This window comes from Eptesicus fuscus, chromosome 22 (assembly GCF_027574615.1).
Source record: "Eptesicus fuscus isolate TK198812 chromosome 22, DD_ASM_mEF_20220401, whole genome shotgun sequence".
In the NCBI taxonomy this organism is placed as follows: Eukaryota; Metazoa; Chordata; class Mammalia; order Chiroptera; family Vespertilionidae; genus Eptesicus; species Eptesicus fuscus.
Genome location: NC_072494.1, coordinates 15,368,222 through 15,389,284, shown reverse-complemented (window position 1 = coordinate 15,389,284; position 21,063 = coordinate 15,368,222). Strand labels below are relative to the sequence as shown.

Genomic DNA, 21,063 nt, shown 5'->3' with positions numbered 1-21,063 from the left:
TGGTGACTCCTCCGCATTTCAGGCCAACCCTGGGTATTCATTTTCACCTGATTTCTCATGTTGTGTGTGAACACCTGGGTTAGAAACCTGTTTCTAAGTAGTTGTAAGACCTTTGGAATGTCATGTAGCATCTCTGGCTTTAATGTTCTTATTTTAAAACTAGAGGCCCGATGTACGAAGATTCGTGCAAGAGTAGGCCTTCCTTCCCCTGGCTGCTGGCACCGGCTTCTCTCTGGCACCCGGGACCCCGGCCTTCACTCTGGCTGCTGCCTTCCGCCTTCTCTCCAGCCCTGCCCCCTCCTGTAGCTCCCTCCACCCCCCACCCCCCATAGCAGGCTTTCTGCCCCACCCCAGCCACTCCGCATCTGCACGTGCACGCTGTCCAGAGGCCCAGAGTGGCTGGGGCGGGGCGGAATGTCCTGGCCTGGCTGCTGCCATCTTTGTCGCATCAATTTGCATATTTCCTCCTTATTGGCTGTGGGTGCCGCCATCTTTGTTGTGGAGTGACTGTCAATTTGCATATTCTGCTTTATTATATAGTATGAGGATCTTGAGATAAAAGGGAGATATGCTCACTTGAGAGGTTATTTTTGCTATATTGGCTTGCTCAAACCTCCTGTGTGATTTGCATGGATCCTGGTAGTCACCCTTAATTCGTCAACACATACAGTTGTACTGCTTCTCTTAAAAAGACCAAGCAAGTTCTTTTAGGGTCAAGCTTCCATGACCATTGTCCTTTCCCAATGTCAAATAATAAGCAGGATGGGCAGGAACCTCGAGACAGGAACTTATCAACCCGAGACTGGGCAGAGACGGGAAGAGGGGTTGCTTTGGGGGACCAGCGCATCGGACTGGGGTGGGAGGGTGATGTGGGCAACATGACCTCGATCTCTCTCAGCCTGATCTGATCAAGATCCTGTCACCTTCGACTTCGGAGACGGTAAATGACTTGCCCAAGTTCACATCGCAGCACGACAGGTTCCAGGACAACTCCCGCCTGCACCCGGAGCAGGGCCGGGGCACATTCCCGGCGGCTTCCCTCAGCCTGCAGCCTGGTTGTATACACACTCTTCTGAGGTTGCTATGGAGATCCCGCGTCAGCGAGTCGCATTTCGAAAGACATTTCTCGTGTCTTGGGCCGGCTTTGATGCGACGATAAAGGTTTTTCACAGTTCCTCCTTCCAGGAAGGGAGGGGATTTAGTAATTACCCAGAACAGCCCGCTGTTGGGAGGGCAGCAGCTGGTTGCTGGGAAGGCGCTGACAACAGAGGCTTGTTTTGCTTGGACCCCAGCGAGGCATTACATCATGGCTTCCGAGGCCTGACAGCCGTGCCACTCTGGGATTCTCCTGGCCGCCTGCCCGCCTCCCACAGGCCGCCCTGAGCCCATCTGAGGAACCTCCTCGTTAAACACTGTCACACGCCAAGCAGCCTTGCTGGTGGAGGGACCTTCCACAGCCCCGGTCCCAAGGCGGCAGGTGGGGGCGGGGAGGGGGGGGATGCGACCTTCCTGGCACGCCCCGAGGAGAGGCGGGCCGGCTCCCGGGTGCGTGTTTCTCTCTCCAGGAGGAGCCGCAGGGCCTCCCCGGACACGGGTGAAGTGGGCTGAGCCCAGTTTTGTAAATGGCCTCACAGCCTCTTGAATGGGTCCCCGTGGACTGTCCCCCGCTGAGGCTTGAAGTTGTACACGTGGGCTGTCTCCGGCTCTCTCGCCTGTCACCAGGTCTCTGGTGATGAGGTTATGAATTTTCATCTTTTCCTGAATATCTGCTTTAGAAGGAGAAGTTTGATTCTGGAGACCTGGCCCCTGGAACTGGAGAAAAACAATCAGGGGCCCATTCTTTCTCTCGTGAAAACAGAGCCGCCCCCGTCGTAAGGGAGAAGAAAAGAGGTTTCCTTCCCCTCTCCTCGGCCTCCATCTCACACACTCAGCTCTGCTCCTACCAGAAGGCCGGGAGCAAGAGCCTCCCTCCTCCCACAAACTCCTCCCGCCTCCAGCAGGGCCTTCAACGCCCAGGAAGCAGTAGGGAGACCATCTACGGGGTGCAGCACACGGCATGGGGGGGGATGTGAGCCCCCAAGTAGGGCTTGTGAGAAGAGTCCCGAGAGCCAGGGGCTGAGGACTGCGGTTTCTCATGGCCTCTTGTATGGGAGGCACGACCTCCAATGTGGACCACAGGCGGGGGACGCAGAAGGGGAAGAAATGATCGGAACTTCTAGTTATAGTTATTTTTACCTAAAAAATTAGCACTGCTAATATTTTAATGTGCAGGTAGACAGTAGTCCGTGGGTGGAATTGATGATGAACATACATGTGGCAAGGGGAGAGTGCATGCTCCAAACATGTGACGAGTAGGGACCTATGATTTTAAAGGTCGCAAACTCCTGGTTTGGAGGGTCAGGGGGCTAGGTCATAAGGATTGCATCCTGCCACATGGAAACCCTGCCCTCTAGTTAGAGAAGGAAGTCAGCACCCTGTAGGGCAGAGGAGCTGCCTGAGGCAATCCTCCTGCCCATGCCAGCCCGGGACAGATCATTGTAATTCAAAGATGAATTTCCCGGCACGGGGTGGGAGGAAGGTGAGGAAGGGAGAGAGGACATGAGGGGCGGGGATCCTCACGAGGCCTTGGAAACCGACGTGCAGCATTAAGAAAGAGGAAGATCACCCTGGAGGTGCAGAAGAATGTTTAATTATGAGGAACAGCAAGCACCCTCCGAAGATGCTTGGGCCTGCCTCACAGGGCGCCACAGAGGTGGTCTCTGCGATGGAGAAGGGCGGGGAGATGTGCAAAGGACGCGTGTCTGTTTCACACAAGCACGGGCCTCCAGGAAACGAACATTGTTCCAGCAAAAAGAAGACCCACGTCGGGGACACTGAGCTTTCAAGAACGTGGGATGCGGAGGACCAACTCCAAAGCTCTCTCTGGAGGTAGAAGACAAGAACAGAGACAGGAGGGAAGGGGGTGAATGGGACCGAACTGAAGGCCATCGAATTAAGACCAACTCCAAGAATTGGAGTTATTTTTGGAGGAGGAAACCAGGAGGATTTGGATAAAAGCATAATCAAGGACATGCATGAGGACAACGTTTCCAGAGCCGGCCAGCTGAGGGGCAGTGGGGAGGTGAAGATCAGGCAGATCAGAAAGGCTTTCCGTTTTCCAGTTAGAATGGGGGGGCGGGGGCTGGAAAATTTACTGAATCATAAAGTTAAGCAACCTAGAAGCATGAAGGCAACACAATGCAGACTCTTCCTCAGGAACCCTAAGTCCCAGGAGACATTAGCGTTTTACTGCCATTCACATGAGGAAACAAGAAAAAAAGCCAACTGTCATTCTTGGAGTTTTGTGGACTCAGAAGGTAAACAACCTACACTGTTGGGGAGCTTGCCTCCCAGTTGACCGAGGAATGAATCCCAGTTAAGGTCTCCAGAATGGAACAGGGTGCAAGGAAGACAGGTGGACAGCATTGAAGTCAGGTAACAAAACCCAGACAGCATTTAAGCATGGCTGCAAAACCAAATTCTAGAGAAAGTAGATTCTGGAAAGAGGAACAGCATGAAAGAAAAACAATAATTCCATAGTAATTAGAGGGTTGCAAACCCTCTCATTAAAAAGTTGGAGAGAGAAGGTTAGAAAGGATTCGTAAAAGCATGCTAAAGTCCTCATCTTAGGCAGAAGAGAATTTAAATAGCCTTATCACTAGATTTTAATAATGACAGCAATGTAATTTAAATCACTTTTATACCTAAAGGTGACCACAGATAGAATTTTTAAAGTATAACAATATTGATAACAATAGCGCCAGCTGGGTATTAGTTCACTTAATCCATACCACAGCTCTGTGAGGTACAGGGGTTATTATTATCTCCATTCCACATGTGGGTAAACTGAGGCACAGAGAGGTTAAGCAATGTGCTTTGGGACACAGAGCCAGGGTGCGGCAGACCTGAGGCCCCAGCACCCTGCCTTGAAAGCCTCGCTTTTATCTACCCCGAGAATGTGTACTTTCCACATCGCTGGATGAGAGACACTAACATCAGACAGAAAAAAAAAGGAAGTAGGAAGGAAGAATTTAAAAACAGAATGCATGGAACAACGGGAGAAAACCAAACTTAACATTTATAACCATCATCAAAATTGAGTTTTCCTCCCGTTAGAAGACAATGCCTCTTACTTAAATAGGACTTAAAAGCAAAATTTAATTTCGTGCTGTTTACCAAAGAGGTAGCCTAAATGGAAGAACCAAGAAAAAGAAATGAATAACAAAGATTTATTAGGTAAGGGCAACTGAGTAGAAATCACCATTTTAAATCAAGTTGAATTCAAAGCAAAAAACCATGAAATGATCCAAAGGAACCATTTTAGTAGAAATAAAAAGACTAAACAGTAAAACTTCAAACTTTTATGTAAGATTAAATAAGGAGGTTGAGAATCTGAATTATAAAACGTTTTAATTAACTGATAAATATTGAACTTTGTGGCCTATAAACAAACCATACATCTCCTTTTTAAGCACCCATGGAAGAATGACACAAGTCAGTTAACTGCTTAGCCTCACCTTTCAAAACATCAGAAAAGAAGTTCAGATATATTCTCTAACTACAAGACCATAACTCTCCAACTAAAAAAGAAAAAAATTTGGGGGGGAATTTTTAAAGCAATCTCCTCAATTACAACTTGGTCAAAAGAGAATTATTCAAACTACTATTTAAAAGATTACAATGAGCCCAACTGGTGTGGCTCAATGGAACCACAAGGTCGAGGTTCCATTGGTTTGCTTCCCAGTCAGCGTATGTGCCCGAGTCTTGGCCTCTTGATCCCCAGTAGGGGGCGTGCAGGAGGCAGCTAATCAGTGATCCTCTCATCATTGATGCTTCTCTCAGTCTCTCTCCCTTTCTCTCTGAAATCAATAAAAATGTATTTAGAAAGAAAAAAAAATGATTACAATGACAACTCTGTATGTCAGAACTTAGGGTATGACCAAAGTTGCATTCAGATGAAAAATACCTTAAAGTTTTTCAGTTAAAAAAAAAAAAGAAGCATAACAATAAATTAAATTCATTAAAAGAACTAAATAAACTTTAGGAGAGCAGATTAAGTTTATAGCACAAAGACAGGAATTAATGGATTTAAAACCAGAAGAACAGAATTTATAAATATAAACCATACCGTTGTCTAATAAATCTAATCAAGAAAAAAAGGAAACATGAACAATATTAGAAATTTTAAGGGGGAAGAGCACTTTTTTTCCTGAAAATAAGTTTTTATTGATTTTAGACAAAGAGGAAGGGAGAGATGGAAACTCTGATCGGCTGCCTCCTGCATGTCCCCTCCTGGGAATAGAGTCCGAAACCCAGGCATGTGCTCTGACTGGGAATCAAGCCGGTGACCTCTCAGTGCATAGGACAATGCTCACCCAACTGAGCCACGCCAGCCGGGTCACTTCACTTTTTTTTTTTTTTTTTAAAGAGAAAACACCAAGGGGAACTTTCTCTACTTGACGTTAAAATGTGTTACAAAACTCAAGTAATGAAGTCCCTGTGGCACTACTGAAAAATCAGTAATGGCAGATCAATGAAACCTAATGGAAAACTCTGAAATAAACCCTAGTATGTAAGAACCCAACATAGGAGGAAGAAAACCAATGAGGAAGCAATAGATTATTCAATAAAGGTGGGGAGGTAGGATATTTGGGTTAAAAAATCAAATTAGAAACCCATCTCTCACCAGCCACCAAAATAAATTCCGGTTGGAGTCAGATATAAAAGAAGAACTATGAACAAGCTCTAGAAAATCAAGTGAATATTTAATCAATTCTGAGATGGGTAAGAATTGGTAAGCATAAAATGTCAGAAGAGAAAAACACACGGAGGAAAAGCCTGGTGTATTTGATAACATCATCTATACAATTTTAGGTTTCTGTCCAGAAATATAAACTCATTTAAAAAGTAGATGTTACACTAGGAAAACTATTTGCTGTAAACATGACAAGAGGTAAATATCCCTGTTATACAAAGCTGTCTTAGACACCAATCAGAAAAACTCAGCTTTTCAGAAAAAAGAAAAAAAAAAGGCTAAAAATAGACAACCACAATGGAAGAAATACAAAAAGGCCATAAAATGAAGCCCTGGCCAGTGTGCCCAGTGGTTAGAGCATCAGCCTGTGCACTGAAGGGTCTCTGGTTCGATTCCTGGTCAAGGGCAGGTACCTCAGCTGCAGGTTCATCCCCGGCCTGGTATGGGCTCCGTGCAGGAAGCAACCAATCTCTCAGATTGATGGTTTCTCTCCCCCACTCCCTTCTACTCTCTCTAAAAATCAGTGGAAAAACTATCTTCAGGTGAAGCTTAGCCACAACAACAACAACAAAAAAGAAAAGGAAACATATACTTAGCCTCACTAATCAAAGAAGCACAAGTTAAAACTGCAAGGAGGGTGACCTTTTCTCCTCTGGAACTGACAAAAAATGCCAGTAAATGTAACTCAGTGCTTAAAAGGTTGTATGATGGTGGTGTGGGGGGAGGGGGGGGGCGTTTCTCCCGTAGTCGGCAGGAAGGAAACCAGCACCACCTGTCTGGGAAACTTCACCCGTTGGCCATGCCAACCCGTCCAAGTCTGTGACTTGAACCCAGTCATTCTTCTAGGGAGCTGTTCTAATGCCATAATCGATTTCTGTCCAGAGTCTTCAGCATGATGCTGTCTCCAGCCGGGGAGAATCAGAAACCTAGTAACTCTCCGGGATTTAAGTGGTGAAAGGAATTATAGCATATCCGTACGATGGGTAGTTAGGCAACAGGTTTTTTAAAAAGCAGCCCTTTGAAGACTATAATAAGGTAGGAAGATAGTGATATTTGAAAAAGGAGCGTACGAAATAGTATTATGTAGGATGTTATCCATTTAAAATATGTAGATGTTCTAATATGCATAGAAAGTGCTTGGAAAAGAACTGTAAATATTACGTTGTTTTCTCTGTGGGAGGCTACATGTGATTTTTTTGGTTACATTGTACTGTGTTTTCTACAGTGAAAAATGCATGACCAGGTATATGTATTTGTTTTGTTTGTTTTTGAATGGAAAGGGTTATTCCCCCCCACCACCACCACCACACACACACACACAAAGCCCCACTTTTCATCTTCCACAGGAACTCATGTTCTGTATCAACAGGGCTTGGAAAGTAGTGATCCATGGCATAGTTTTTACAAATAATTCTCTCCGAAAAGCGCAGTGTAAGGTCCCAGCAGCCAGTGTGGCCTTAGAGGACAGGAGGGCCAGCACAGGGAGGGGGCGCCCCCCCGCCGTGTATCACTTAGAGCCCTGGTGGCCGCAGACGTTTGTGGGGGACCAGCGTGCTGGCAGGCGGAAGTCTGCAGGTGAAGGGTGCTGGCGGCAGCTCTTCGGCACCGATCTGGGCCGGCCTGGCTGTATGTCCCACGGGGTTTCCTCACAGCCAAGGCGGCTGGTTCGAGGCTGGGGGAGGCTCCCTCCGTCAGGGGGTGGGTGGTCCTGGGGCGGGGCCAGCGGCAGGGAGTTCAGGTCCAATCCTGCGAGAGGCTCTGCTCCAGGGCCCAGTAGCCTGCCAGTCTCTCTCCCTCGCAGGTGTCACACTTGCCCACCCCTACGCCCTCACAGCCGGCTTTCTCTCCCTCTGTTGTTTCTGATTCAACAATTCTTTCCTCTTTCTCGTTTGCAGTAACTTTGTGCTTAGTGACACTTAAGCATGGAAACTATTCGTTTGTGACAAGTTTCTTTGTTTTATATTAATGAATAACATTACTTTTATTATTATTATTACATTATTATTATTATTATTATTCCTCACCTGAGGATATTTTTTCCTTTGCTTTTTAAAAAATAGTGGAAGGGAGGGAGAGAGGGAGACAGAGACAGAGAGGGGGAGAGAGAGAGGGAGAAGGACAGGGACAGGGACAGGGAGAGGGGGGAGAGAGAGGGAGAGGGGGGGGGGATTGGTTGCTCCCCCAACCCAGATAGATGCCCTTGACAGGGACTCAAACCCCATACCCTGCCGTGTGTGGGCCGACGCTCTAACCACTGAGCAACACCGGCCAGGGCTATATTTTAATGTATGAATGACACCTCTTAGGAGAGTCAAGAATTGGGAACATGGGGAACATTTCCGTAAAATTATCACTCTGAAGCGCTAAGTTTGGGACAGTGTCGTGCAAAAGGAACTCCGTATTGCACTGCGAAACCGGTCCATCTTCCCAGTCAGGTCAGTCCCCAAATCACTCCCGCCTGTATGACAGGAAACCTCGGGTTTCTCCCCACTCTCTCTGCTGGGAAGTGACCAGCCGTGCTTTCTGCTCCCAGGGGCTCAGCCTTCGGTAGACGCAGCCAAGTGCCGGGTGCCGAGTGCCGGGTTCTTCCTCCAGCTGGGAGGGTCATCCCACCTTCCCCCCCAGGGGTCCCAGGGAGAACCAAGCCCTCCACACGTGGCTGGAACGGCCGTCTTCCCATCTGCCAAGGGTGGTACGCACTAAGTGCCATGCTGGGTGGATCGCAGAGAAGCCGCTTGTCTCTTCCCACGGATGCCTAAGGGCCTCTGGGCTGACTTCTCACCCCGTGGGGCCAGTGGAAAGGGCTGCACCACTGGGAGGGGCAGGGCCACAGCCCTGCGAGGGTGGGGTCCGGGGAGAGCGCTAAGATAAGGAAAAGGGAGCGGTTCCTGTCGCCACACCAGCCACATCTATTTATGGTGGACATTGGTCAGGGCAGGAAATCCATTGATGTCAGCTTTGGGATGTTTTGTTTGCACCAGGTGATGCCGTTGCGCCCTGCATCTCCAGGGCGGGCAGCTGCCAGCAAGGGACTCGACCTTCCCCCGCAGGCCTCCTCACGTGTTCGGTGGCCTAGGCCAGTGGTCGGCAAACTCATCAGTCAACAGAGCCAAGTATCAACAGGACAACGGTTGAAATTTCTTTTGAGAGCCAAACTTTTTAAACTTGAACTTCTTCTAACGCCACTTCTTCAAAATAGACTCGCCCAGGCCATGGTATTTTTGTGGAAGAGCCACTCTCAAGGGGCCAAAGAGCCGCATGTGGCTCTTGAGCCGCAGTTTGCCGACCACGGACCTAGGCTGTCTCGCGTGGACTCCCTCCACCGCCCTGGCTGGGGTGGAGCCCGCACTCCCACCTCTCACAGCCCAGCCACTGCAGGATTTGTTCACAAGCCCTTCTCCTTCCATTAAGTCCCGGCTCCTTCATCTGGAGACTTGGCGGGGAGGGAGCATGGGCGAGAGGATGCCACACTCCAATGGCACCTCATTGAGGACCCCTCCCCCCACCACACACACGCTCCCCTCTGCCTAGATGCCTACGACCCTCTCTGTGCACTGCCCAGGAGTTTAGGCACAGCCATCGTTTCCTGGTGGTTTGAGATTGGTGGCCCTGGGAACCTCCCAACCCTAGCATGCCTGGTCATTGCATTCTCCCAAGAGGCTCATGGGAGCAGCCTGCTAACAAAGCCCCCGCAGGCTGGTCCAGACCCAGGGAGACAGGTCCGATAGGCGCTGCCACCCCCCCCATCAGAGGGGCCGCCACAGGGGCTGGCGGGTTAGCCATTGCCATCTAGGCAGGTATGGACGTGGGGTCTCAGCATGCTCTTCCTAGCAGGTGCCCCTGGGCAAGCTGGTCTCCGGACACCGGGAAACGGATCATCATTCACAGAAAGCCCTTAGCACGGGGGTGGGGAAGCCTTTGGCGTGCGGTGAGCGCCCAGGGAAGCAGGCTGGGATCCCCTCTTCCCCGGAAGGTCCCTTAACGTTTGAGGACAGGTTTTCTCGTCTCCAAACAAATGGTCTCCAATCCTCCCACAGGTCCTCACAGGACCCTGTCAGACGCCATCGCCCTGCCCACCCGCCTCCCTGCTCACCAGCGTCGCACAAAGTGGACATGGTGCCCAAGTGTTAGGCAACTTCCCGTTTTCTCAGCATTGTTCTCCTTTTAATGCAGGAAGGCGCGTGGCCCACAGGAAGGGTAGGGGGCCCCGGGAGGGCTCAGGGGCCCACAGGAAGGGTACCGGTTCTCCCAGAACAGGCATCACGGCCTGGGAGTTGGGGACTAAGGCCCAGGGCCCAGGTCTGGTTAGGTGAGGCCCTTTGCCAGCCCTCATGCCAGGGCCGCATGCTCTATTGTTAAAATTTCCTCAGTACAACCGCAAAGAACCTGCTTAGCCAGAGCCCCGTGGGGGGTGACTGGCACCCCCACTCCACAGGGCCCACCACCCTCAGGAGCCACGGCTGAATTAAGGACAGAAGGGTTCTAAGCCATGTGGGGAACAGAGAGAACTCTATCGCTAAGTGCCAAGAGACTCGTGTCCTGCCCTAGCCGGCTTGTCTCAGTGGATAGAGCGTCAGCCTGTGGACTGAAGCGTCCCAGGTTCAATTCTGGCCAAGGGCACCTGCCTGGGTTGCGGGCTCAAACCCCGGTGGGGGGTCATGCAGGAGGCAGCCGATCAATGATTCTCTCTCATCACTGATGTTTCTGTCTCTCCTTCTCCCTTCCTCTCTGAAATCAATAAATATATTAAGAGAGAGAGAGAGAGAGAGAGAGAGAGAGAGAGAGAGAGAGAGAGAGACTCGTGTCCTGCTCCCAGCTTTAGCAAGGGGCAGGGGTTCTGGCCTGGTGGTGGTGGTGGGGGGAAGTCATTTCTCTGCCTTAGTTTTCCTGCTGCTGAAAGCAGTGGTTATCAGCCCTTGCAGATCTTCAGCAGGGCCGGCCTGAGCACCGGGTATTGAGATGGCCCCCCCCTGCTCCTCAGGACCCGTCTCCGGCTGGTCCCTCCCCATCACCTTCTGTGCCACCAGCATCTGCTTCCTTTAGCTGGCCCTGCTCTGCCATTTCCCTTCGTCACGCCTGCCCCAGAGAGGGCAGCCACTCTCACGGAGACTCCACCACACCACAGCCAACGTGTTGAGCCAGGCCTCTTCCCTGGGGTGCCGTGCTCAATTATGAATAGCTTGCGAAATAGTAATAGTGTTATTAATAGTTATTAAGCCCTACTATTTGCCAGCCGATATTGTTAGGAATTAAATACGCTTCCGAGAATAAACTACGGGTTTGTTTTTTTCCTCGTGGGGCTTATCGTCTACCTGGGAAGGCCGTTCAGTCAAGAAACAAATGCGTGTGTAATTTCCAATCTGTGAAGGGAGTTAAAAAAAAAAACATGGTTGCAAATGATTTTTTTTTTAAAGTATGGGGTTGGAGAGGGATCCTACGCACCTGGGACCTGCTCGGAAGGTCTCTCTAGAGTTTCAGCTGAGACGCGAAGGATAAGATGAGCTGAGCCTTTTACAGGCAGAGAGGGAAGGCTTTCCAGGAAGAGGGAACAGCGGGTCCAGAGACGCCGAGCTGATGGAGAGCAGGATGTGTAGAGCCACGAGAGGGGAGTACAATGGACGGGCATGTGCAGGACCTGGGGACAGAGGGGATCGCCTGGTGTCTCTATGGAGAGGCAGTTGGAAGTGAGTCAGAGCACTACGAGGAGGCTGAGCTGGGAGGCCATGGCTGCCGGCCGGGCAGGAGACAGGGGTGACTCAGAAGACTGGCGGTGGCGTGTAGATTCTCCGATGCAGCCCATGCGCCAGGCTGAGCTGTGTGTGCACGCTCTCATGCACGGAATGCCCCGTGCACCAAGTCTGTGCTCATCCTCATGATGCTGCCCCTAATCTCCCTCCGCTTCTCTGTTTTTGCCTTCTTTTTCTCAGGAATTTTATCAGTTAGCATTTGTTTTTTGGCTGCAAGCGACAGGAAACCCAAAATAGCAGTGGCTTAAACCAAACAGAAGTTTCTTTGTTGTGCAAACAAAGGCTGGAAAAGGGTCCATCTGTCCAAAGCAGGTATGAGCTCCGCGGCCTCGGGGTGGCCCAGGTCCGTTCTCCCGCGCTGCCCTGCCGGCCTGGGAACATGGCTTCTCCTTCCTCGTTCAGCGAGGCCGCTGGAGCTCCAGCCTTTCCATCTACCTGCCCGCCGGAAGGAAGGAGGGAGGGACACAATAAGGTGTGCTCTTTTTCCTTAAAGACATTTCCTGAAAGCAGCACATGTTGTTTCCACGTACATTCCTTGGGCATTGACATGCTTGGGGAAAATGTCATCTGCATTGTTGGTAACCATTGCTCACGCCTGGGTTCTTGTATCAACGAAGAAGGGAGCAAGGACTATTGGGCCCTACCTGTCTCTTAGGCTCAAAACCACTCACCGTTCTTGTACCCATACCCAACTCCATTCAGCCTTCTATTCAGGCATCAAGTCCCGTGGTTCTTATTCTATAATATCTCTAAAGTCATCTCTTCCTGCTCTCTCATTAATATAGATTCCTGTCATCTTACACCAGGCTACAGAAGTCACTTCTCTGGCTTCAATTTACACTGAGTGGCCAGATTATTATGATCTCTGAACGCATAATAACCTGGCCACTCAGTGTATATCCTATATAATAAAAGGTTAATATGCAAATTGTCCCCTCAACCAGGAGTTTGACCAGCAGGCAGGCCGACCAACCGCCCATGTCCCCTCCCCCTGGCCAGGCTGGCCGGACCCCACCCATGCACGAATTCATGCACCGGGCCTCTAATATATATATATATATTGAGTGGCCAGATTATTATGCGTTCAGAGATTATAATAATCTGGCCACTCCGTGTATGCTACCACTACATACGTTCCAGCACCTTAAAAACCTTCTAGCTCTGTGGACCAGCCACGTGACCTTGGGCAAGGCACTTCCGCTCCACTAACTAAGACAAATGGCTGTGACTGTAGCTGGTCCTTGACAAACACTGGATCTTTTCCTTCCCTGGGCCTCGTTCTTTTGACCTGCAAGTTGGCGGGAAAGCTTGTCTTAAGCGCTTTCCTAGGCGGGCTATGAAATTCGGACAAGAGAAGGCGTGAGAAGCCGGGGAAACCATTCAGTACAACACTTCGCTCCTCTGTGTCTCCCCACGGCCCTGGGAGTGACCGGGCAGAACGGAGCCCAGATGCCACATTCTGTGAGTTAGGACGTGGCGACTCAGCAAGGCTCAGGGGCTGGCCCCATCCCCTGACTTGCTGGGCAGTGCAGGCCTGGGACCCCAGGACCCTAACTGCCTGCCGTAGGACTCTTGGGGTATTTGTTAAGTTGGGGAGTTGTCTTATGTAACTGTGTAGGGGTTAAAGGAGAAAGCATAATGCGCAAAAAAAAAAAAAAGTTTTTCTTTTATTTTGGGCTGTGACATCATTTATCATTTGTTTGAGGGTGTGCTACCTGGTACCTAGACAGAAATTGTGTTTGGTGGTATAGAAAACCAGTAATTTTTAAAATGGATTTGTTTTTAGAGAGAAAGAAAGGGGGAGAGAGAGAGAGGAACATCGATGTGAGAGAGAAACATCAATCAGTTGCCTCTCACACGTGCCCTGACCAGGGATTAAACCCACAACTCAGGTATGTGCCCTGACCAGGAATCGAACCTGCAACCCTCTAGCGCAAGCGTGTCAAACTCTCGGCCCGGGGGCCACATGCCTTGTTTATTTGGCCTGTGTTAGCCTTTGAATTTGACATGCTTGCTCTAGGGCCGTGGTCAGCAAACTGCGGCTCGCGAGCCACATGCCGCTCTTTGGCCCCTTGAGTGTGGCTCTTCCACAAAATACCACGGCCTGGGCGAGTCTATTTTGAAGAAGTGGCGTTAGGAGAAGTTTACGTTTAAAAAATCTGGCTCTCAAAAGAAATTTCCATCGTTGTCCTGTTGATAGTTGGCTCTGTTGACTAATGGGTTTGCCGACCCCTGCGCTAGTGCATGGACGGCGCCCAACCAACTGAGCCACACTGGCCAGGGCGAAAACCACTAATTTTACCTTGGGAGCCACTTCCCATTAGTGGAAGCAGGTAGAAACAGCCCGTTTCCTGGAATGCCACGTCCGTTTTATGGGGAGGGGCAGCGTGAGAGACCGGCTAGGCCTTTCCTGAGAAAGTCTATGTCAACATTAATAAAGTAAACAACTATATTTTCCTACTTACAGAGTCAAGTAAATGCGGACACAGTTAATTGGGCAATAGCTTTGTAATTACTTTGTCAAGTTTAACATATGAAATTGCTCCCACTTAGTTACCAGCGTTCTTCATTTGTTTTGTTCTTATTTATAATTGAAACTTTGCCTTTTGCTTAGGGAATACATGCATCTTGAGGCTTTTCATTATTTCAGAAATTAGGCTGTTCTCTCCTGGAGGTTGCCAGACGGTCACTGCGGCCAAATTAGGCAACGCCTGCGGGCCGGGGAGACGCTGAGCCAGGGCCCTGAAAGCCTGGGGCAGGATGGCCTCCACCCGAGGAGGAGCCACCGCGTATTCAGCGCATTTCAGTGCTTCTTGCGTCCATCACCCCACTTAACCCTTCCACGCGCCTTTGCCATCTTATCGCCATTTCGCGGATGGAAAAATCGACGCCGAGGGCAGCGGGGGAACTCGCTCACCCGTGTGGGAGGTTGCTGTCTGCTTGTAGGCCCCGGCAGATGGTAGGCCTGTCACAGGCCACCTTCTAGAGTGCCCAGCACTTGTAGGAGGTTAGTGATGACTTTTTAAATAAATAAGGAAAAACTACCTTCTAGTTCACAGCTTTACCATCGACGCAGCTTCTCCTCCGGGGCCCAGCTCTCTGTGACGTGGGCAGGGCAGGAGTCATTTTCCGATTTTAGAAAGTAGGGAATGGAGGTGAGGGAGGCAGAACCTCAGTGCTGGCCCAGGGCTCCTGCCCGGAGAGGGAGAGTCCTCCGCCAGCGCCGCGCCCCCTGCTGTCCCCACACCTCCCTCTGAGGTCCCCGTGGCGGCCGGCCGGGGTGTCACCCAGCCTGAGCATCTCCGAGGCTGGCTCTGGTTCTCGTGGACCCACTGGGTGCTCGCAGATTCCAGAGCCCCCGGTCGCTTAAGCTAACAAGCGGATGAATGGCCTGCGTGCGTTTGGGCGAGCGAATGGTGAGGATGGCAGCGGCGATCTTTGTTTCAGAGAATGATTATGTTTCTTGGAAAGTCTGTGGAGAATGGTGCCATTGCTTGAGGGTGTTTTTAATAAAACCATCCATCAGATAAAAGTAGAAGCCCAGAGACAAGTGTTTAGCGAGGGGAACCGACATCGTGGTTATCATATCCATCACCTTCCTTATCAACAGCTCCACTCTAATGGTGACAGATTTGACCGAAAAAAACAAATTAGAGGCCTTTTGGGGACTTGACACCCGAGGACTTGCCTCCATGGCTCCTTCTCTGTCTCCCTCCTGCCAGTGCGTCAGGTTTTCTCCCCATCTGTTTGCTTTTTGGCGCTTTCTGCAGCTGTCTGGGCTCTTTCATTTTGCGTTCCGGCGTTCTCCCTCCCGACGCGTCTCCTTTGTTCTGGCAGCCTCCTCTCCTCTGCTGGTTTCAGTCCCATGAAGTGTCAGAGGTGGGTTGCCGTGTGCAGGCAGCATTTTGTTGCCTGGCAACGTGTAACAAGTGTCTTCCGTGATGGCTGCTTCCTGTAAAACAGAGCCAGGGCTGGGACCCTGGGATGCAGGAGCCTCCAGAGGCTTCTCGGGGGCAGCGGGGGAGGGGAGAGACAGACCGGCAGACGCACTGGCTTGCATGGTGACGGAATAGCCATGCCGATTGCTGTGTGATGGCGGAGGCACCAGCTCACCCTCGCCTGTGCTGATTCAGGAATTACAGGTGTTCTGTGGTCGGAAGTCTTGGTTAGAGTCCGCCGGAGGAGGTTCTGTGTAGCTTGGTGGTCACCTGCTGTGGCTCCCCAAGGTGTGGCTGGCCCTGAGTGACAGCTGCTAGGGGGTTCCCACCTGAGCCTAAGTATCACCTCATCTTCTTCCCAGTGGGGTGCCAAAGGCCTGCAGTCTGCGAAGCCGCCTGGGAGGAGCGGGGAGGTGGAGGGGGTAGCAGAGCGTGAGCAGAGAAACACTGACCTTAGAACTGGAAGGGGCGCTAGAGCTCATGTCACCAAATCCTCACGTTTTACAGATGAGGAAACCAAGGCCCAGAGAAGGGAAGCAACTTGTCCAGAGTCACATAGCAAGTGGGAGAGTCTGAGCTCCCAGGGGAGGGTCTTTCTCCTGGGGCCACCGTCCCGGCCGGGCCGACGTGGCTGGTGCCTCTCGGGGTATACAGAGGCAGCACAGGGTGAGACGCACCGTGACCTTGGGCCCGGGGTGCCCCTCCCGGCCTCCGTTCCCTTACCTGAAAGAAGGAGGTTTGTCAGGTAGAGGCAGCCCAGGACTCAGGGACTCCCAGGGACAAAGCTGGCCCAACAGGCAGAGCGCCTCCCGCCCAGGCCTTGGACCTGTGTCCGTGCTGGCCTCTCCCTCCCCAGAAAGGCCCAGAGGTGGCGGGGAGTCCCGGCCTCTGGGCTGATGCTCCCTGGAAGAACCCCCTTCTCACGGGCCAAGCCTCCGGGACATCATGGCCTTCCATTGAGGCCCCTGAGAGCCTCAGGGTGGGGCTGCCGCTCCCCACCTGCCTGCTCTCCGTCCTGGGTGGGCAACGGGGAAGGACAAGTGCTGGAGAGTCACGGCCCTCAGCGCGGGCAGGGCCCGAAGCTCCTGTGGCCCAGAGCTCTGAGGGGGCGGCTGACACTAGGGACTTCCTGCCCTCTCTGCAGGCCCTGCAGACAAGCAGAGCTCTCCAGATGGGTCATCTCTTCTTTGTCTTGCTCCTTCTTTCCCTCCCGTAAGAATCTCTCCGTTCAAGAGGCGGAAAAAAAGTGATGTTGATGCTGGGGGCGGTCTGGCCCCAGCTGCACCCCTTCCTTCCGCTCTGGGCTGTGGAGATGAGCAGGGAGGGGTGCGGAGGCCCCCCAGCCTGAGCCCCCATACGCGGCCTTTCCTTCCAGCTGCTGCTCCGAGACCTCGGGGCATGCCAGCTCTGGAGGCTCCGAAGGTCCTTGGGCGCGAAGCCCCCTGGGGCGGAAAGCTGGGTGTGTGCTGGCTGGCTCCGTTCTTTTCCCCGTCCGGTACCGAGCTTCAGAATTAGCATGATTTGGGATGTGTACCAGGACTTCCCAGTTAATCAGAGACACCAAGGTCTGGGTGGTTTGGCTGTGTGAGCGGTGGGCCTGGACCGGCCCCTGAGACCCTGCCTGCCCCAGACTTTGTCACCCTCCACACGGCCAAAGGCCACTCCGCAAGTCCAGGGAAGTGTGCCGCCTGGACGCCCAGGCCTGTGGGAAGGTTAGAGGTTAGAGGCAAGTGCACGCCACGTGCAGGCGGCTCGGGGCCAGGGAGCACCCAGCAGTGCCCCCCGGAGCCCTGCAGCCACGTCCCCAGATCCGGTGGCTGCCTCGGCTGAGTCGGAATTCTTCCCCCTCACCCTGAGTCCGGCCGGACTCCTCCTGGGCTCCCGCTCTTCTCAGGGGCAGGGGAAGCCATCCCACCAGAGCGCCCACTACTTCTTCCAGCCTCTTTCTCTTTGTTCTTGGTCACAGGACGGCCCCCACCCACCTCCCACACTAACGCTGCCCTGGGTGGGACCGGAGCTCTGTGCCCCCTTCAACATTGGCTCCCCCGGGGAGCTGCCTGCCTTTAATTCCCTTTAGAAAGCATGGCCCAGAGGAGGACAACACCCTCCCTCCCCTCCAAGCACAGCCAGGACCACCGCTGTGCAGCACTGCCCTCCAGGGGGCGCCATTCACACGGAAGTTGCGGTGAAGGGCACTCCTGGAGTTGCACTGCGCACAATGAATGTGCTGCTCAGGGCAGCCCTCGCTCTGGCTGACTCCCTGTGAGGCTGGCTCGCTGCAGTGCAGATCCAGGATCACATACAGATCCAGGATCACATACAGATCCGGGATCAGATACAGATCCAGGATCACATACAGATCCGGGATCGCATACAGATCCAGGATCACATACAGATCCAGGATCACATACAGATCCGGGATCGCATACCGATCCGGGATCAGATACACGAGGAAGGGCAGTGCCCCAGCCCTCTCTCCACTCGGCCTTGCTGAGCCGGCACCTCCTCAAGGGTGTCCTATGGTCGGGGACGGGGATGTGCAGTCAGCCAGGCCCCAGCTCACATGCACACGGGCTCTCTCCCTGGGTGGATGTTTCATTCTGTGCAAGTTCCCTAATCTGGCCGAGCCTGTGCTTCCCCCTCAAGAAAATGGGAAAGGACAGCCCTGTTCTCGTTATTGTGAGGATGAGATGAGATCGTGCGCAGCAGCCGTGGTCCACGTGGCGCTTGGCTGATGCTTGACAAAGGATGATGGTCGCTGTCTCGTCAAACAGGCCTACATGGCTCTAGTCCTACCTGCCTCCCGGAAGCCGCCCCAGAAGTAAAGTGAGACGAGAAAGAGATCACCTCTCAGGCCTCTGAGGAAATATTTTGCAAGAGTTCCAACCAGTTATTCTTGTCTCTGGATCTGAAAAACTGGGAACTGGGATGCCCCGTTGCTTCTGAGTCACACTCCGTGGCTGCTGACGGATGTTGGAAAAGCCTCGGTCGGGAGGGAAAGGCTCACCAGCGGCAGACGGAGGCCGCTGTCGGGTGGAGCGGAATGAACATCAGAGACAGCCGCCGTGAGGGAGAGCAGAGGCCCTAAGAGGAGCGTGAGAAAGGACCAGGCTTAAACCCTCCCCACCCTGCCTCCTCCAGCACATCTGCAGAGCCTCCTCCGAGCGCCCGGCCACCTGGGCTGGCTCCTGTCGTGCAGAAGTGCGAGCCCCGGGAATACGCGCAGGATCAGTCCTCATGGTGGGAGGGGACAGGGAGGAACGGGGGCTCAGGGAACTCTGCAAAGAGCACTTGACCTAGAACAAGCATGTCAAACTCGCGGCCCACAGGCCACATGCCTCGTTTATTTGGCCCGTGTTGGCCTTTGAGTTTGACATGCGTGATCTAGAAGACTTTCTGGAGGAGGTGATTGGGGGGCCAGAGGAGACTGGAGGCCGAGGGGCCGGCATGAGCAGAGTTCAGCGGTGGGAGAAGAACGGGGTGGGAGAGAGGATCGGCAGTTGTTTGCCACGGGGTCAGCTACACTCGGGTCAGAAGGGCAGGCAGGGGCCAGGCCTCTTGCACCAGCTGAAAGAGTTTTGACGTATCCGTCCATCGAGCCAACCGTCCCCGGCCTTATTTGTTGACGTGTTTCTTTTCATCCGGCGATGCAGGCGAGGTGGCACTCAGACGCCTGGCTTGCGCAGCGGGTGTGCCCAGGTTATAAATCGTTTCCACCGGGCCAGCTGGCGTGCCACCCCTCCTTGCCACCCAGAAAGCAAATCAGCTCGCAGGAGGGTGAGAGCCATGTCATCACGGGGCAGCCCGGAAACTCCCTGACACGAACAGTGATCGTTCACAAATGTTCATTTCCACTGCCGTCCGTCCTGCAGAGAGGGTTTGTGTACCGCACTGTCTCCCCACTGAGGCTGGGGGCACCCCGCCCGCCCCACCCCAGGCTAGTGGGAGCCACGGGTGGGCTTTGAGCAGGGGAGGGTCTTGTGTTTTGGAAAGATTCCCCTGGCTGCAATGTGGGGGGTGGGGTTTGAGGGGGACACTGTGAGGACCATGTGACAAGGGAACACTGCTGTAGTGATGTGCAGGGGACCGAATGCCGCTTCCGCTGGGGACAGGGTAGAAAGAGCTGGAGGAGCCCAGATTGACAGGCCTGCCTCATGGGATGGGGGGTGATGGGTGGAGGGAGTTGGAGGAAAATGCCCAGTGTCCTGACCTGGCTAGAGGGTGGTCTGGTCCCCACAAAGGAGATGCAGGAAGAAGAGGGGCGGGTGTGGAGGGGGCCTGGGAAGGGGCAGTTAAGGAGCAGGGTTCAGCTGTAGGATAAGTTGAGCGTCACTGGCCTGCTATCCCCCCCGGCGATGTTCCACGCGGGCGGACAGCTGCGCGGGCCTGGAGCTCAGAGGGGAGGTCGGGCCTATTTCAGAGTCTGGTGGTGACAGTGAAACCCCGAGGGGCACGTGGTCACCAGAAGAGCAGGGTGCTGTGGTCTGTGGCCCCGGGAGGACGAGGATGTGTGTTCCTACTCCGCGCAGCCCTCCCACTGCACATCGTAGGTGCTGCCTTCCCGCGGGGCTCCATCTCGTGCCGCTGACGGCTGGCCCCTGGTAGGTGCCATGTACAAGCGTGCTGGCTAAGCAAAACCACCCTGAAGCAAAGACGGGGGTCCCCACCGGGACTGTCAGCCCCGCCGGTGGGGCTCCCACTGTGGGCCTCACGGGAGGGAAGGAGCAGAGGCTGAGCCGGGGAGAGGGAAGTTGGAGAGGAGAGAGGAGAGGCGAGGGCAGCGTCCAAAGAAGGCCGCGGAGAAGACAGACAGAGAGGGGAAGGGAAGAAACATAGAGGAGGGGGGGAGGGAAAGCGAGGGCCCAGGGGTGCAGGCGACAGTGCAGGCCAACAGCCGGGGTGCTCACTCCGCTCCCCTCATGGAAGCCCAGTGCTGGGGCTTTGAGAAGCACCTCCTTACCCTCCCCCCTCACCCTCCGTGGTCCCTCTGCCTCCACGGGCGTTCCACTCCCCCTGGCCTCCTTCTCCCAAGCTAGTCCCTCCACCCGGAGTCCTCCGCCCCAGCCCACCCCTTTAGTCCTGGGTGGTGTAAGTGGCGCACCCCAGAGGAGGTCCCTGCTGAGTGCACCCCCGCCCCTCCTGGGCACTCATCTCAGCCTTCTTTCCTTTTCTTTCTTCCTTTTTTCTTCTTCTTCTTCTTCTTCTTCTTATTCTTATTCTTTTATTCTTATTCTTATTCTTTCGTGTTGCTTAGTGTAGGCCTCCTTCACTGTACTGTAAGGCCCATGAAGTCTCACGCATAGTAGGGCCTCATGTGTAGTTGTTAACTGAATAATCTCACTTATTAAACCCCAAATATGCGCTAGGTGCTATGCCCGGTCTTGTGTGTGTCACCTCATTTAACCATCAGCGCGATCCCAGGAGAGGTTTCACAGACGGAAAGCCCAGGGCGTGGAGCGGTAAGCCCCCGACGGAGGCCACGCGGGGCAGCGGCGGGACGGGGGTCTGAACCCGCCCCTCCCTCCGCCACGCCACCTCCCAGTCCCGTGGGAGACACGCTTCCCAGGGGAGCAGTGTTTCTTCC

At 53.2% G+C, this 21,063-nt stretch overlaps 1 protein-coding gene across 2 annotated transcripts in view; it reads left to right on the top strand.

Moving 5' to 3' along the window:
* Positions 1 to 21,063, top strand: part of KCNN3 (potassium calcium-activated channel subfamily N member 3) — a 138,076-nt gene that overhangs the window by 86,069 nt on the left and 30,944 nt on the right. The window lies entirely within an intron of this gene.